Source organism: Vombatus ursinus, unplaced genomic scaffold (genome assembly GCF_900497805.2).
Source record: "Vombatus ursinus unplaced genomic scaffold, bare-nosed wombat genome assembly UNPS02000582.1, whole genome shotgun sequence".
Lineage (NCBI taxonomy): Eukaryota > Metazoa > Chordata > Mammalia > Diprotodontia > Vombatidae > Vombatus > Vombatus ursinus.
In genome coordinates this window covers 27,888,216-27,906,969 of record NW_020940360.1, presented here as the reverse complement: position 1 = coordinate 27,906,969, position 18,754 = coordinate 27,888,216, and the positions used below count along the sequence as shown (strand labels likewise).

At 35.1% G+C, this 18,754-nt stretch overlaps 1 protein-coding gene and 1 pseudogene across 1 annotated transcript in view; one reads left to right on the top strand and one right to left on the bottom strand.

Moving 5' to 3' along the window:
• Nucleotides 1–18,754, bottom strand: part of GRIK2 (glutamate ionotropic receptor kainate type subunit 2) — a 790,978-nt gene that overhangs the window by 231,747 nt on the left and 540,477 nt on the right. The gene's annotated exons all lie outside the window — the stretch shown is intronic.
• Nucleotides 13,553–14,187, top strand: LOC114038233 (annotated as a pseudogene).

The following is an 18,754-nucleotide window of genomic DNA, read 5'->3' as shown; positions in this document are numbered from 1 at the left end:
GTGTCTAACAATCATATCGTCCCCAGCAATTATTATTTTCCCTTTTTTTCCTTCTATGCCAATTGGATAAGTACTCAATAGGAACTCAGAGTTGTTTTAATTTGCATTTTTCATTATTTATGATTTGGAGTCTTTTTATATGGTCATTGATATCTAATATTGCTTCCTTTAAAAGCTGTCAGTTCAAGTCATTTAGCCATTTACACTGGAATGGGTGAGACAAAGACTGAGACAGACAGACAGACAAATAGACAAACAGAGAGAGAGAGAGAGAGAGATGGAGAGACAGAGAGAAAAAGAGAGACAGAGAGAGAGAAAGAGAGAGAGAGGAAGAGAGAGAGAGAGAGAGAGAGAGAGAGAGAGAGGAGAAAGAGAGAGAGATCTGTGTGTATTTGTATTTATATTCCAATCAGTTCCCAACATATTTTGGATATCAGACCTTTACCAGGGAAACTTGCTGTAAAGATTTTTTTCCCAGTTGACTGTTCATCTTCTAATTTGAATTATATTGATCCCACTTGTGCAGAAATTTTATAATTTTCTATAATCAAAATTCTCTAATCTCTTTTTATCCTATATGTCCCTTGATTGGTCAAAAATTAAATGAACTCTCAGGTTAATTCTACTTTTTAATCTATGATCCTATTATTTGACTTCCATAAAATATTATTCTGAGGCTTTAATGTGGTATGAAAATTGTTCAGTTGTTGAAGGCTCTGCTAGTAAGTTTTGGCAGCCTCTTCACTGCTAAAAAGATTTTAATTGTTGTCCTGGTAAATGAATGAAGTTATCATACCCCCTCTTTTAAACCTCTCTCCTAAAAAAAAAAACTCAACCTAACTACTGTAAATATAGAGAGCCTCATCTTATTAGATCAGGCCCTACATAATGAATTTTCATCCATAGTTGAAAAAAGTATCTCTTTCCTTGCTCTTTGGATTTGTATATGATGTGACTTTTTAGAGAATGGCAGCAGATTATAAGCAGCATTGTCTCATAAAAAAGAAAAACATGTTTATAGAAAACTTGTTTTGAAACTCAAAAATTAAGCTATATCATCCCAAGAGCATTAAGAAGTGAAACTACTAGGAAAAAAAGTAGAAATAAGATAAGAAGTTAAAGTAGTTAATTCAAGAAGAATGATTGGACCAACTAAATAAACACAGAATGAATCTGCTCTAGAGACAGCATAAGCAAGTTCCAAAAGAATGCAAAAAAAAATCAGAACAACATGTCTGTTCCTCTAAAAGATCAAGATATCAAGTATACAATAATAATCACCTATCTACATGCCCACATTGTCATCTTTATAAATCATTAGGAGAATACATTGAATATATGAGAAATATATTTCACTAAGCCCCAAAATACTATAGGTCTTGTGAGATCCATATTAATGCAAACAAATTTATCCAAAAATTTGTGAAAAATCCAAGAATGAAAAATGTCTATTCTCTTGCACTATATGTACCACAGATGCAGATTAAAAAATTGGTTGAATTCAGAATTAAATCAAAAGAAGACTGGACTTGGATTGGATATAGAAAATCATATAAGGCTTTCAATAATCCCAAGCTGCTCCCTTGTGTAAAAAATAGATTATGTTCATAATTTTTTTATAAAAAATTGGAAATAATAATAACAACATTATAGAGTGTCTACTTTGTGCCAGGTATTGTGCTAATCACTTTACAAATATTATCTCATTTGATCCTTACAATAAACCTGAGAGGTAGGTGTTCTTATCATCCATATTTTACAGTTAAGGAAACAGAGGAAAACAGATTAAGGGACTTGTCCAAGGTCTATACCTTGAGATAAGATTTGAAATCAGGTTTTCCTGATGCTTGGCTAAGTACTCTATCCACTGTGCCACCTAGCTGCCTCTATTAAGATTGATATGAAATTATTGATGTTCCTATGATTTTTTGTCTTTTACTATTATTTCCATTTTTTCCAACTATTTAAAATGCCATTTTTTGGTTTTATTTTTGTATAGAAATCTGTGGACTCTTTCAATTGGTGCTTTTTTTTCTATATTCACATGTTCTAGCAAGTTTTTACTATTAATTCTTGCGTTGTGGTGTTCAGGTTTTATGATTTGTTATATTCTTCTAGGAGAACTATGATACCTAATTTGTTTCTACATATTCCATCTTAAAGATTTTTTTCCATTTTATGAAACTCATGTCCGTATAAAAAGTTATTACTTTTGCTTTTCTTCTTCCACATTATTGTTCATTTCAGTTTCTTTGTACTCCCAATTGTTATTTTCTCTTTTGCTTTTTTAAAGGGATTCACCACTAGGGGCTCACACTTCTCCATTCTGTTAATTGTGTTTGCTATACAGGCCATACTTTCTGCCAGTTCTTCTAATTTATTTTTCTCTCAAGAAAGTAATCTTTCTCTAACTATTCCAAGAAATCCTGATGTGGTTTCATTTCACAATCTCTTAAGAATCCACAGAGTTCTGTGTCTTATCAGGTTTTAATTCAATTTCCTTTGTCTTAAAATATCTATTTAGAATGTTTTGTAATCTGTTGGATGTGCTGATAGTCATCCTCCCTAATACTTTTAGTATTTTCTGTTAATTTCTCTTTTTGCCTTTTGATTTTTTAAATTTGATTATATTCCTCTTGAGCTCTGTTGTGCTTTTAGCCTTTTTCCCCCATATACTCCAACTGTAAGTTAACCGGTAGTCCCCTCTCATCTTCTACATGGATGGTGGGTTTATCACAAGGACTGGACCTCAAGTATCTCAGCCTTCTTACATGTTGAAGAATTTGTTTTGAACTGACCTCAGGCTCTCCCCCAAATAGCTTCTAGGGAGATAGACCTTACTCCATCTAGAGCCTCTTTTCTTTAGTTCTCATAAATACCTATATCCTGGATCTTTGCCCTACTTCCCCCTGATCTTTAGCTCTCTGATTGGGTTATGCTAGTATCTTCTGCTTTTCAAGGGATTGAGGAAGGTCCAGGTGGTTGATTTAGGCAGAATTTCTGTTGGTTTGAGGTTCTATAAACTAGGGGCTACCCTAGAAAATGAGAAACCCAATTCTCCAACCTTCTGCTTAGCATCCTCATGTAAATGGATAAAGTTGAAGTTCACTGCTAATTACAACAGAATGCTGAATAAAGGGCAGAAGCAGAGTATGTCATTAGAGATTACAGCAGCTTGACATTCCCCAAGTAGTTCCAAAGCATAAGCCTATGGATTGGCTTATGTGCTCTGACTGACTATGAAAACTGATGGAGAAGATAGGTTAAGCAGATATGTTAAAGATTAGAGTTCTCCACTGTTAATGCAAAAGGTTGTTATATCATTATGATTCTTCCTTTCTTATCATGTTGAAACGACTGTATCTGCTCTACCTCTTATGAAAAATTCCTCTTTAGGTTGTTTTTTTTTTTGTGGGGAGGGTTGAAGGAGAGGTTGGTGGGGAGTGGAGAAAAATCCTGGTTCTCCATCTTGTGGGTTACATGACTCAGTCAGATGTATTTTTCCCAATATTTTGGTATCTTTCCCTCTTTCAAATAGTTTGAGACCTAATCCCTTAATATCCTCAAAATAGTACTACATCCATCACAGATCATCTTAGTACATACTAGGCCTCATCAAAATGCCTTCACTCTCTTTAATTTCTACTTCTTTATGGGGCACAAGGAGAACTTAAATATTCCACATGTAGTGGCTTTAATGTCACTAGTGGAGAGAAGATTTTGCCACATTAATATTGATGTATCCTTTACTTTTTTTTATACTTTTGTTGGTGATATAGGACTGATAGTCAAGAGACCATGTCTAAACATGCATATCTTAGAGTCGTCTACACAGAGATTATAACTGAACCCATGGGAACTGATGAGTTGAAAAAGCAATAAAGTGTAGAGAAAAAAAAAGATATGAGGGCTCAGGTACTAGGTAGTAATTGTTCAGTGCTGAATTAGATAACTATTATTACCTTAGGGAGAGGTCACTTCCAGTTAGGTAGTTAGGAAGGTCTTCAGGGAAATGTTAAAAACTGAAATGGATCTTGAAGCATGAATAGGATTTGGATAGGCAGAGAACCAAGTATTAATAAGCTGAGTAAAAGCAGCAAATTTCCAGGAGGATGAATACAGTAGTTCATCTAGAGCTAGTGAGAGATAAGTTTGAAAAAGTAAAGAGTTTGGTCTCTTCCTCTAAGCAATGGGGAATCAGTCACTGCGTGCTTTTAGCAAGGTAATGGCATAATTACAAAAGCAATGTGGTGTAGTAGATAGAGAGTTTGTTCCTAAGTTTGAAAGATGTTGATTAAAATCCTGCCTTTGACACATAATGGCTACGTGACTCTGAATTAGTAACTTGACCTTTAAGGGTCCTAGATAAGACTACAAGTTTTAAAGTATATATCCACCTTTAATGGGGAAGGGTGTTTCCTTACCAGTAATTCACTAAGCTGATGAAAACATAGGTCATGCCTTAAACAAAAGGGGGGGGGATAATTAAACATAGGCATGTTGAGCACATCTCATTAGGGTGTGAATACATGGAAATCTTCTAAAGGTGGACATTTATTAAATGCTCAATCATAAAGGGAAAGTTATTCATCAAAGAAACAACTAAACTTAAGATTTCAAAATTAATGAATAAATTTTAATTTGAAAAAATTCAAACTTAGTCAAGAGTTTTTTTTAATCAGAACATTATCATTTACTTAAAATACAGAACTGCCTTTTTAGCTTCTTGGCAAAAATAAAACAAAAAACAAAAATATCTTTCTGATTGAACTATGCACTTTCCCAAGAAGGATAAGCAATGGAGTTAAAGGACTGGTGGTCATAAGTTCATTCTTTTAAAATTTTAATTTGGAGAGGCAGAGCCAAGATGGCAGAGTAAAGGCAGGGACTCACCTGACCTCTTTCCCAAATTTCCCTCCAAACAACTTTAAAATAATGTTTCAAAATGAATTCTGGAACAGTAAAACCAACAAAAAGACAAAGTGAAACAATATTCCAGGGCAAAACAACTTAGAAGATCAACAAGGAAGGACTGTCTCTCTGGAGTAAGAGGAGAATATAGTCCAGTGCACGCAGTGCTCAGCAAGCCAGCAATGAGGCCCCAGTCCCTCCAACAGGCAAGCAGTAATGTGCAATGCTCAGCACAAGCCAATAGCAGGCCTGGGAGGCAACTAAATTAACAGCAGTGACTTCTAGAGTTCTCAGCCCGCAAACAGTAAGGAGGTCAGAAGGAGATTACAAGGGACCCTTTCCTGGCACTAGGTGCAGACTCTGTTGCATTGCCCATATTCAGTTCCAGGTCAAAGTCCAATGGTGAGGAGCACTTGGGATTCTGGCTGCAGAGGAGCAATAAACCTGGTCACAGTCCTAGGACAAAAGATAGTACTTACAGTCATTCACAGACCAGAGTACAGGCCAGGACAGCTCCTTAGATCATATCACCTCAGAAAAACTAAAAATTTACAGACTTCTTAGATCATACCACCTCAGAAAAACTGAAAATTTACAGCCTCCCAGAACTAACTCTGAAAACAAAAGAACAAAAAGCCATAAGCTGCAGACAGTGCCCCCTTCACCCAAGGACCACAGCCCAACTTTAACATAAAATTAAAAGTCAAAAAATAGGGTCCAAAAATGAGCAAGCAAAAATAAAAAAGGAATCTGACAATAAAAATTTGCTATGATGACTGGGAAGATGAAAACACAAACTCAGAAAAGGACAACAAAGTCAAAATGGCTATATACAAAGTCTCCCCCCACTTCCCCCAAAGAAAAATGTGAATTGTTCTCAGTCTCAAAAATAAATAATTCATACTTCAAAAAAAATAAAATCAAATAAAGAGTTAAAGGACAAATTGGGAAAAGAAATGAGAGTGATGGAAGAAGAAAATAATATCTTAAAAAAACAGAATAGGCCAAATCATAAAAGAGGCACAAAAGAGTCCACTGAAGAGAAGGACTCTTTAAAGAGCAAAATTGGCCAAATGGAAAAAGATATACAAAAATTCACTGAAGAAAACAACTCCCTAAAAAGGAGAATGGCCAAAATCTCACTGAAGAAAACAATTCCTTAATAATTAGAATTGGCCAAGTGGAAGCTAATGAGACATCAAGAAACAATAGAACAAAATCAAAAGAACAATAAAAAGAAGAAAATGTGAAATATCTCATTTTAAAAATAACTGACCTGGAAAATAGATCCATTTTTCTTAACTTAAAATTTTAATTTTAATTAAATTAAATTAATTTAATTAAACAATTTAAATTTATTTATATTTTATTTATTTATAAATTTGATATGTATTTATTTTATTTATAAATTTATTATGTTTAAAATTTTAAATAAATTAATTTAATTACATTTAAATTTAAAAATATAAATTTAAAATTTAAAAATTATTGGACTACCTGAAAGCCATGATCAAAAAAAAAAGAGCCTAGACATTATCTTTCAAGAAATTATCAAGGAAAACTGCCCTGATATTCTAGAACCAGAGGGTAAAATAGAAATTGAAAGAATCCACTGATCACTTCCTGAAAGAGATCCCAAAAGGAAAACTCCTAGGAATATTATAGCCAAATTCCAGAGTTCTGAGGTCAAGAGAAAATATTCCTAGGAGCCAGAAAGAAACAATTCAAGTATCATGGAAACACAATCAGGATAACACAAGATTTAGCAGCTTCTACATTAAGGGATCAGAGGGCTTGGAATATGACATTCTGGAGGTGTACTCCAAATGCATGCCTGTGAATTTTAGCTGAGTCATAAGATTACACTTATGATGAACAACATGAATAACATAAAGAGAAAATGAAGGAAAAGAGACAATTTAAGATGATACTTCAAAAGCCCAGGCATATGATGATAAGGGCCTGAATACCAATTCAGAAGCTAGAAGTGAGAATGGAAAAGAAGTAAAGAATGCTAGAGGTATTCTAAAGGAATATAGGACAGGACTTGGTAACCAGTTGAGGAAAAGGGAAAAACCAAAATATACCTATACCCCTTTATTCTTTTCTATTTTTTTAATACCATCCCTTTGGCATATATACATACTTTCCTATAGTCATCCAGAAACATAAAGTTCATTATTGTTTTCTTGCCATTTGCTCAATTCAATTTAATAACCATTTAGTACACACCTATTATATCCAAGGAACTAATCTAGGCACCAGAGTTTGTTTCTTTGTTTTTAATGAAAAAACACAGTCCCTAATCTCAAGGAACCTAAAATCTAATAGCATTGCTCATAGGGTTGCTTTCATCTAGAATGCTTTGTCTCCTCCAAATCTTTCAAGGCTCAGTTCACATTTCTCTTTCTGTATGTACCATTTTTTGACTAGTCCACTCCAAAATGACTTCAGGCTTCTCTGAATTCTATAACATATAATGAATCACTAATTAGCAGTTTTGGGGGTCTTCTAATTGTTTTATTGTTGAAAGTCCTTCATTACCTGAACCCCTGCTACCTTTCCAATTTTAAACTTTACTACCTTCTAATTACACTAGGATATAGTGACACTGACTCAAAAAAGATATTCTGACTCTCATTTCCAGACATTTTCACTGGATATCCCTCATATCTAGAATCCTCTCTCCTTATCTCTACCTACCACCTTTTTTGACTTCCTTCAAGTCTCAACTAACATCCTACCTTCCGCAAGATTCCTTTCCCAGTCTTTCTTAATTTTAGTGCCTTCCTTCTGAGACTGTCCCCAATTTATCCTATCTATTATTTGCACACATGTTACATGTTTACATGTTATCTTCCTTAGACTATGAGCTCTTTGAGAGCAGGTATTGTCTTTTGCTTTTCATTGAATCCTCAGAGCTCTACTCATCAATTAATGTATATAATGTAAAAAAAGATGTAATCAATAGTATATGAGTTCCTAGTAATACTATGTCTGTCTTGTTTCCACAATTATATCCTTGAGCTCAGTGAATTTCTTATACTTCTCTTTAATCCCTTAAAGCATCTAATTAACAAAATAAGCCTTTTATTAAATACTTACTGTGCTAAGTGATGGGGATACAAAAACAAAAATGAAGTAGTCCCTGCCCTATAGGAGCTTATAATCTAATGGCATATTACTCCTATAGTTATTGCTCAATAAATCTTTATTTACTAATTAGTCAACAAATAACCTTAGGTAAGCCACATCCTCTAATATGAATTTCTTTATTGTGTAGGATATAATGTGTAAAAATGCCTTGAAAAATACAACATAAGAAAAAATGTAAAGTATTGTTTTTATTTTTGTGAGAAATATCAATTCAACTGTCCCACAAATTCTCCTGGGAGAGTTAGAATGGCAATATTTGTAAATTCCTGTAATTTATTTAAGTCTTTGATGATGTGTGCACTTGAGTCTTGTGTGTTCATCCCTCACTAAAGATCAGGCTCCTCCAGGCCTGGACCCATTTTGATTGTGTGGGTCCAGAGTTCTGAGAGGTGGCTCCTGAATGGAGAGGGAAAGGGTAAACTCCCCAGACCCCTTAAAGCAAAAAGTTCATGGTTATAATTTCATAAGGACAAAGAAATCTGAAAATTATAGTATCTTGTTTCTATTTTAAATTATTCTGCATAAATGTCTTCCAGTTTTCATGAAGCTCAAACTATTTTAATTTCTGCATGCTACTATCACAAATTGTTAGAACTACATTCTTTATACAAAATAGTTATCTAATTGAACAAATTCCCATACTGATGAACAATGATTTTTTTATTTATCTTTGAGCTAAAATGCCCCCAATGTATTCAATGTACATGTTCATTCTCTATGCTTAAATAATCTCCACTTCTGTTTTCAGTGAAGACCTGTGAGTCGGTGAGGTATTGCATGCAATCTGCCTAGAAGCCCTGTTGCCAATGCTAAAAGATCCTTTATTCAAAAATATGTATACAAGAACATAAGTACAAGAAGTACATGCCCACTGGACTGGTGATGGTCTTGTTAGAAGGGGATGCGGGGATATAATTTAAATAAAGATTTTAAGGACTCAATCTGTCAAATCACTATTTCAGTGTTCAAAAGTTTAAATTTTATTGTTGGCTCTTCCCTAGAAATAAGATGTTAAGTTAATTAATATGATTCCTGCTCACTTGACACTCCAAGGATAACAGTGATTTTTTTTTCATATTTATAGAACTGTTAGCAATCCTTGCATTAAAATATCTTGGGGCACTACTGACTCAATTTTCTTTGACTTATACTCCTCAGACACAAAAAAGTTGCTCTAAGGGCTTAAAAATGAGTTTTAGTTCCATTAAGATGCAACTTTAATTATGATTTCTCAAGAAAACTCATTAATGACAGTTCTCCTTGAAAACTCAAACTATCTGTCAAATGAATCCAACATTAGCTTCATATCAGCATTTATTCAAAAATATTTATTGAGTTTCTACTGAATACAAGAAACTGTGGTAAGGACAATGGACCTCAAGAAAGACTTGAGTTCAAATCTGGCCTCAGACACTTATTAGCTGTGTGACTTTATGCCCTGAACCTCAGTTTCCTCAACTGTAAAATGGAGATAATAAGAACACCTACTTCATAGAGTTTTCTGAGGATCAGATGAGATAATATTTGCAAAAAAAAAGTAAATGCTAACAATGTTTGGCACATAGTAGATACTATATAAATGCTGATTATCTTCCTCTACTTGTTTTTTTTTGAATTCCCCAACTTTTACCCCTATTCTTATTGTTTTATTTTCTTTTCCTGGGTATAATTAAGCAGAATAAAGGACAGATTCTGAGAATTATGATTAATACTAGAAGTATTATAAGCAGATAAAAGGAACAAGGAAAGAGAAAGAAAAAAAGAAATGGCAATGGCATTTTTCATATGCAGATTTTCTATTAATTTTCTACCAAAATGATATTAAATAGTTGCTAAAAAAAACAAAAAAACAAAAAACTATTAATTCTGCTCAAAGCTACTAATTTGAACTTGGTATCTTAATTTCATATATATCATAAATATCACATCTAATAATATATCATCATTTTGGTTACTTTATATAAATAATGGAACTTCTTTAAAGTTATACAATCAAGAGGGGTGGAGCCAAAATGGCAGTGTAAAAGCAGTGACTTGCTTGAGCTCTCCTCCAAACCCCTCCAAATACTTGTAAAAAATGGCTCTAAACAAATTCTAGAGCAGCAGAACTCACAAAAAGACAGAGTGAAACATATTTCCAGCCCAAGACAAAGTGGATGGTTGATTGGAAAGGCCTATCACACTGGGCTGGGAGAGAAATGTAGTTCAGCATGGGCACACAGGCAAAACAGGCCTCAGCAAACCTGGAATAGGCCTCAGGGGACTGAATTGTGGACAGCTGTGGTGGTTTCCAGACTTCTCAACCCACAAAAACCAAAGACAACTTAGACCTTCAGTAGGAAAAGTCTGTGACTGCGGTGAGAGAGAAGCTCAGTCCCAGCCCCAGTCCTGATGTGGCCGTGGGGTGGCAGCTTCTTTGTGAGCTTCTGGCCCACAGACTAAGGGGGAATTGAGTAGCTGATCAGAGGGGGATTGCAGGGATCTCTTTGCTGGTGCTGAGGCAGGATTTTCTTGCTTTGCCTGTGCTTGGATCTGGGTGGTGATACTGGGGTGAGGAGGAGTGCTAGCATGGTGGAGCTTGTACCTTGATGGAGAGGGAACTCTCCTCACAGTTCCAAGGCAGAAAACAGTGCTTGTGGTCACTCATAGACCAGGTTAGTTTTCCTGTACATTTTTTTCTTCCTCTTTTCAATTCCATATTACAAGGGATAGTTCTCTGTGAGGGGGAAGCAGTTTGGGGAAAAGCAGGTGCTACAAAAGCAAAAAAAAAAAAATCAATAAAAACTACTCAGGTGTTCTTTCATGAAAAAAAAAAGTCATAGAGTCAACCCTCTACCTTTGTGGAGTTAGAGGTGCAGGACTCCCATGAATGTCAAAAACCACAAATAACTCTAGGTCTTACCCCCAACCATAATTTTTAATAATTCTGATGCTATTTATTAAACACACAAAACAAGTAAAACAACACACTGCACCCATAAAAATGTTGCGGTTTCTATGTGAGAGAGATTAGTACCTCCCACACTACCCAGTCTTCACAGTTGGTGGTGTAGGTGCAACAACTGATTCACCGATTTCTTTTTCCTATGAAAAGTGCAAGATATAAAGATCACTGCAGGAGAAAATCAGGTGACTGAATCTGGATGGTAAAGAGATAAAGAAGAGATATTCCCAAAGAGAGTGCATAGTCCATAGTTCTTTAGCACACTGAAACTTTTAACAAAATTTAACTGTTTACATTAAATTTTTGCATGTATACTTACTGGTAGTAAATGATAAAATAGATTAATAATATATAGTACTTATGCATTTATGACTTACTAAAATATTTTAGTTATCTTTACATACACAGTCATCTGCAATTTTTCACAGTATGCAGTAAATCTCCAAAAATCCATTTAATTATCAATTGCCAAACCTCAAATAACCAAAACCACAAATGTGAAACCTGCAAATGTTGAAGGATGTCTGTATAGCATATAAAAATATACTTTTGGTCATTTGAAAGTAAGATTACACATTGATATTTGAGAAATATGCTTTAAATTATAGATAAGGAGATTATACCCTGATAATATCTGGAATATTATTCTCAGGTCTAGATGACATAACACACGAAGGACTTCTCAATGACATCTAGAACAAGCCATCCAGGAAGATGAAGGACCTTGAGTCCATGTCATTTGGGAATCAATTGAAGGAACCAGGCATGTTTAACCTGGAGAACAGAAGACTCAAGAACATGATAACTCTCTTCAAATATCTAAAGAGTTATCATTGTAGAAATGGGATGAAGTTTGTTCTCTTTGACCCCAAGGAGCAGATATAGAAGCTATGAGTAGAAGTTACAAAGAGGCAAACTTTGTCTTGATGTCAAGGAAAAACTTTCTAATAGCTACCTATCCAAAAGTAGAAACGACTGCCTGTGGAAGTCATATGCTCCCTCTTATGAGTATCAAGCAAAGACCCAATGACTACATCTAGGTCCCAATTATTACCAAAAAGGAATCCCTTGAAGTGCTTGCATGTATTAGAATATACACTATTCAAATCTAGATTTATGTAAATTGTGGTCATTAGGTCCAGGCAAATGGAAATACGCCATGTGAATTAAAATAAGGTGACAACTTCAGGGGATTCCTTATTTTCATTAGTTGTAACAGCAATTGTCCAGACATAGTACTTGTCCAGAATGATATAGTAGTGATTTCTTTTTTAGGTAGATGGGCATTGAGGTTCCTCCAACTCTGAATTTCTATTATTCTGTGATTTGACCTTTGTTCAAACTAAATAGTAAACTATATGGTCTAAAATGGAAAGGCAAATTAGGCAATTGAATCAAACAGTACGGAGATTTCCCACTTGTGAGGGTCTGACTCAAAGCAATTAAGATTAAATTAAAAACTAACAGTAGCATATTTGGCTGCTGCTATAGCAGCTGTTACTTTATTAATGCTTAAATAAGCCTCTTGATGATTTCAATAGATATTGACTAAATTCTATCAACTTGATTTTAGTGACAGAATGATCAATGAGCTTATCAACTCATAACTTTTAAGAAAAGGAAAACTTTAAGAAAATTTTGTATACATATTTGTAATTATTTGTGTGCACAAGAACATGTACACACAAACACAAGTGTGGGGCAGATCTGGGGACAGATGTGGTGGAATGTTGCTGCTAAAATTTGACCTGTACACATTGCTAATATTCCTGTCCCTGATTTTGTACAATTATTCTCGCCCCCCCCACCCTCAACCCTTTTATAGCACCATGCAGTTTTGCCAAAGAACAGTTTTAGAAAAAAATTAAATGTCCCAAAGTAATCAATATGTCATCATAACTTCCCAAATGAAAGAGCTATTAAGTAAAGTTTATACATAGGACATTTGATGTTATCACCTATGATAATAAAATCATTCAGAATCATTCATTCACTCACATACAAACGAATATTATATCCTACACTGTTATTCTTTAGCACAGCAGTGACTGAGAGCAGATTTGACATCTTATTATTATTTTCGAACTCCGCATATATGCCTGACGTTAAAAAAATACTTATTTCAAGCATCAAGGTCTTTAAACATAATTTATGTGATTTTCTTTGTTCTATCAAAAATCATTTAACTAAAAATGAATGATTTTCTATTGAAGTTCTATAATTCTGACAGGTAAACAAATCCCAAAGAGAGAAATCCTTATTTAATAAGTGAAATACATCATTACTCAATTAAAATTGATCTTTTGGGCCGGGCGCTTCTCGACACCCGGACGGCGGCCGACGGCCCGCGGTCCATCCGAGCCCGGCAGATGAGAGGAGGCGGCGGGGCGCCTCGGGGGCCAGGCAGGGCCGCGGAAACCCGTCCGTCTATGCTGAGGGGCCGTGGGGCCGGAGCCGAGAGACGCCGTGGGGGCCGACCCGCGCCGGGACTGGGAGGGTGCCCAGCCGCCGTTGTTGTGGGCCTCGGGCCCAGGCCTCACCATGCCCAGCGGGAAGCTGACCATCCAGGCCTGCTGCAAGATGGTGCTGCACCGGGCCAAGTACCCCCACTGCGCCGTCAACGGGCTCCTGGTGGCCGAGAAGCAGAAGCCCCTCAAGGAGCAGCCATTGCACGGCGCGGCGCGAATCCTCAGCAGACCCTCTTCGTGGACTGCATCCCCCTCTTCCACAGCACCTTGGCGCTGGCCCCCATGCTGGAGGTGGCCCTCACCTTGATTGATTCATGGTGCAAAGATAATAGCTGTGTGATTGCTGGTTATTATCAAGCTGATGAACGTGTAAAGGATGCCATTCCGAACCAGGTTGCTGAGAAGGTAGCTTCCAGAACTGCAGAGGACTTCAGTGATACCGCACTCATCATGGTAGACAACACGAAGTTTACAATGGAGTGCATAGAACCTACGATTTGTGTGTATGAGCATCATGAAAACAAATAGCGATGCAAAGATCCCCACTATGATTATTGTGAAGACTGGCCGGAAGCTCAGAGGATCTCGGCATCTCTCTTGGACAGCAGGTCCTATGAAACCTTTGTGAATTTTGATAACCACCTGGACGACATCCGAAATGACCGGGCAAATCCAGAGATCAATAAAGCTGTTCTACACCTATGTTAGGGAGAGATTCCACTGACTGATTTATGGGCATTTCCACTACACTGAAGAGGAAAAAAGAAATATTTTTAAATGTAAATAGAATAATGTCTCATACCTTGTGTGGAGAGGCAACAGTTTTAAGAAATGGCATGCAGCTCAAACAAGGCAGTGTCTATGTGGCCATCTTTTTAAAGCAAAGATCTCTAGAGGAGATGCAAGCTATCGAATCTAGCTGGCCCTGTGGATTCTTTCCCAGTTGTATGTTGCTCTAACCTTCAAAATCAAAACTATTTCTGCTTGTCCAAGATTGTTCCTATTAAACGATTTTAACTAAAAAAAATTGATCTTTTGATTTATTTGTCAAACAGAAGGTTGGAGAAATAAAAGATGCCAACAATATTCTTTAAAACAAATCCATATTCCAATTTTTAAATGAAGCAGAACATTAGGGATTTATTCAGTATATTATTTAAACTCATGCCATACTTTTGGGTATCTTTAAAACAACTGTAGAGTTTATAGTTGCTGATTTTTCAAAGCTATTATTTCAGCTAGGCATTTTCTGTCAAGTCTTTTTTTCATCAGCTTTCACAGATTGAACAGATTGAAGCTATGGGACCATAATCAGTGGACCAAGAAACAACTACTAGCACTAAGATGGATGACCATGAACTACAAGGAACCTTCCTAATCAAAACCTGTACTTGTAATTCTGCTCTGGGAAAACATTTCCACCAAGGTCTATGTAATGGCCTCAGAAGACAGGATTCCCATGGTTATGGAAATGAATAGGCAATAGAAGCAACTAGTCAGTACTTTGAGGGTATTTATTGGGATTTCTTCCTTTTAAGACTGGACATATAAATAAATATAGAATACTGTTGGGGACATGTATTCTGTATTCATTTATGCCATGTCAATGCGATGAGCGATCCATCAAAGAATATAGATAAAATATCATTAGAACAAATTTCACAGGACTTCCCTGCATATTATAGTACAGTTTTAGTAAAAAATGAATAGAAATTACAATTATAAATTATAGTTCTGCAGGGCCAGGAAATGTAACATAGCTAATACATGACTCTGCATTGAATTAAAATGTGAAAATAAAGGCTACACTTTAGAACAAGAAAAAAAACCATCAGATGTGCATAAAATACATAGAATGGGCACTGCCCAGCTTTCTTCCATCAGCTTCTAGGATATCTGTTTATTTTTTTTTGTTTTATTTTCATAGGATCCAGAGCTAGAAGGGACCTTAGAGATGATTCAATCTAAACCATTCAGTTTATAGATAAAAAATTGAGACTCATTAATGTGAAATGAATTGCTTGATATTACATTGGTAGTGATTGAACTAGGGTTTGAATCCAAATCCTTGATTTCAAGTAGTGTTGTTTTCATTATATCACATTACCTCAACTTGGGTGAAATTATTAGGTGTCAAGGTACTTGAATGTTTGATGTAAGAAGGTATACAAAAAGACAGAGTGGTTCTTGATACCAAGTATAAAGAAGTGAAAAAATGTTTAAATCAACTTTCCTTTTCCCTTCCCAGAAGTGAGCAGTCTCTAAAATGCAAATTTAATAGACATCTGAGTCCACAGAATTTAGGAAAGGTAAAAAAGTCTGAAAAGCTTGAAGATGCTAGGAAATAATCCAGTGCTTATGTAGTAGTGACAGGGAAACAAAAATTATTGTCCTTTAAGAGTTTCACTTTCTCTAAGGTTACTGAAGAAACAAAAAGACAAAAGCAAGCACATTCAATGAGGAGGAAACAAGACTCAGGTCAAATTTTTGTCATGGTATCAAAGTTAAAGGAAATATCCCTAATGTCTGTCACCGTGGGCAGGTCACAAAGCATCCCAGTTCTCCAGGATTACTGAATTTCAAGGAAGACATGGCTATACATTGATAGAAGAAGATTCTCACCAATAGTTCCCTATAGCCATGAAATTCTAGAGACAGCAGGAAGTTTTTTTTTTTTTTTAAGCAACAGATTTTTTTAAGGGATCATGCTTTGTTAGGAAGAGTCTGCTATATCCAAAAAAAATGTAAACAAAATTTCACCCAGTCATTATGATCATTATCTTCACCAACACCAACACCAAAATAGCCATTATCATCATCATCATCATCATCATCATCATCAACAATTCATAATATATTTTTGCTTTTCACACATTTCTGTCCCCTCAGTAGAAACATATTGATTCTTCATAGGCTAGAATACATTTCCCATTCCTTTCACTCCTCAAAGAAAATAATAGTTGCTATCCTCCCTGGAATATCTAAATTTTCTAATACTTCAAATTCAAGAAAAATGCAGAGAATTATATACTGACTGTGACTTAGCCAGTTCTTTACTCTTCTTTTCACATTTCTTTTAGTTCTCCAAATGCTTAGAATCAAGTTTCCCATTTCTCTCTCTCTCTCTTCTTTCTTTCATAATGTACTCCTATGTATTTGACATCATCTAAGGTATACCATGCCCACTGCTCAATTTTACACAATCCAGTCATTCTCCAACTCTATCTCCTCCATTGCATCTGAATTGGAAGTGTTCTTCAACACAGGCCTAGGGAATTTTACATCTCAATTGATTTTAAAATGAAAGGCTTAGTGCTAGCTTAAAATTGCTTAAAACAGACAATTTTAGTTTATATTAATGATTTTTTTTTTGCAGGGGAGAGGGTGTCCAAACCTGTAGTTTCACTGTAGGAAATTCTGAGTGAGGAAATTCCCTCAAACAATAAAGATCAGTAACCACTCTACAATTTACAATTTTAGAAATTTGTCTGAAGGACTTAGAGCTTAAGGTAATTGCAAATGTTCTTAGAGTGAGTATATGATCTAGAGCTTCCTGACTCCAGGCTGATTCTCTATCCAGTCTTCCAAACTGCCTCTCAAAGAACATATACAACTAGATTCCAATTGAAAATTCGCTAAGATCTGAAATACTTAAGCTATTTGAAGAGTGATACCTCAAAGGATAAATAAGAATCCAGCCACCATTAATAGAAAGTATAACCCTTCAAGCATTGTAACTTAAAGGGAACTGGGGGAGACAGGGAAGAAGGGGATAACACTTAAGTTTTGCTACAAAAGCTCCAATTTGAGGGCTAGTCACTTCCCCCTTTCCTTCTCTCCTGTTTTTCCTGGCCTTACTGATAGTGAATTACTGAGACAAAGAACATCTGTGCTTGGATGATCTCTCAGCATTCCTGACACCATTTAGTAGCTGAATATCACCACCAAAAGAGGGGCATTATTATTCATGTGAGCATACATGAGTATTGGGGGCAATGTTGTGACAATATTTAACAGGGGGTTAAAAAAGATTCAAAGAGTGGATAAGCTTACATATATATATATATATATGTATGTATGTATGTGTGTATATAGATATATAGATATATGAACTACAGCAGTTTTATGGGAAATATTCCTTTCACATATTCCTGGATTCAAGTACTTTCATTGCCTTGTTTTGCCACCACACCTACTGGTGGCAAGTGCCTTTCTTCTTTGATGTAGCTATTATTAACAAATAGTTTAGAATTCATATTATAGAAAAGGACAAAAAACTAAAAGTCAATCCTTGCTTACACACAGTGGTCTGCCTCAAAATTTTTAGGGGTATTCTTTATACTACCTTCATCAAAGGCAGCAGAAGTAATTAATGAATAGAGAAATATCTGTAGACTTTTTTTTTACTTTTAGAAAAAAATCCATGCAAAATAATTATCCCTAAAAAGACTTCAAAAGTCAAGGAAAGGCATAATTATAATGAGCAATATAATTTCATGGACTTCTGTTGTTCATTAAGCTCTAGAATTTTAATAATGGATCATTTCTGTATCAGAGACATGAATAAAAGTTTATTGAGCCCAAGTTTAGAAATAAGCTTTTTCCAATATAAAAATTACAATAGAACCTTCATTGGAGAAAATTAGCAATTGAAGCATAAAATGAGTTAGTGCTTAAAGGCTAGGATATAAATTTTTTTTTATTTTTTCCATTAAAAGATTCAAATACTCTTACTTGCTTCATTTGGTGAAGAAAGTATTCTTCTGAATGGGATTTGGTAGAAACATATATTTCCTTCTAAAGATATTTTCTACTAAATAATAAAGGTAAAGTCTATGAAATTCAATTCTACATAAAACATCTGGGAAGATTCCTACTAGTGGTAACATTTTCCATTCACAGTCTTCTATTTTTCTACTTTATTGTTTCAATGTTTGGAAGCACATCATATTCACAGCTCTAAAATTTTTCCTTTTCATAAATGTAATCATAAAATTACAGGACACTTTATGCAAAGGCTGTCTTATAAAAATAGGTGTGGAAGAAAATTAGCATTTCAAAGTTAAAAAAAACCTAACATACTGTTTTTAAAGTAAAATATACTTTGTTTTGGTCAGAGGTATTCATGAGGTAGTTAACATGGAATATACAGAGGGGAAATGAGATATTATTCCTGCATCCTGAGAAGCTTATACCAGTTCCAAATAGTCAATAAATTATTCAATAAGCATTTATTAAGTATTTAGTTATTTGTCAGACACTGGGGACAAGACAT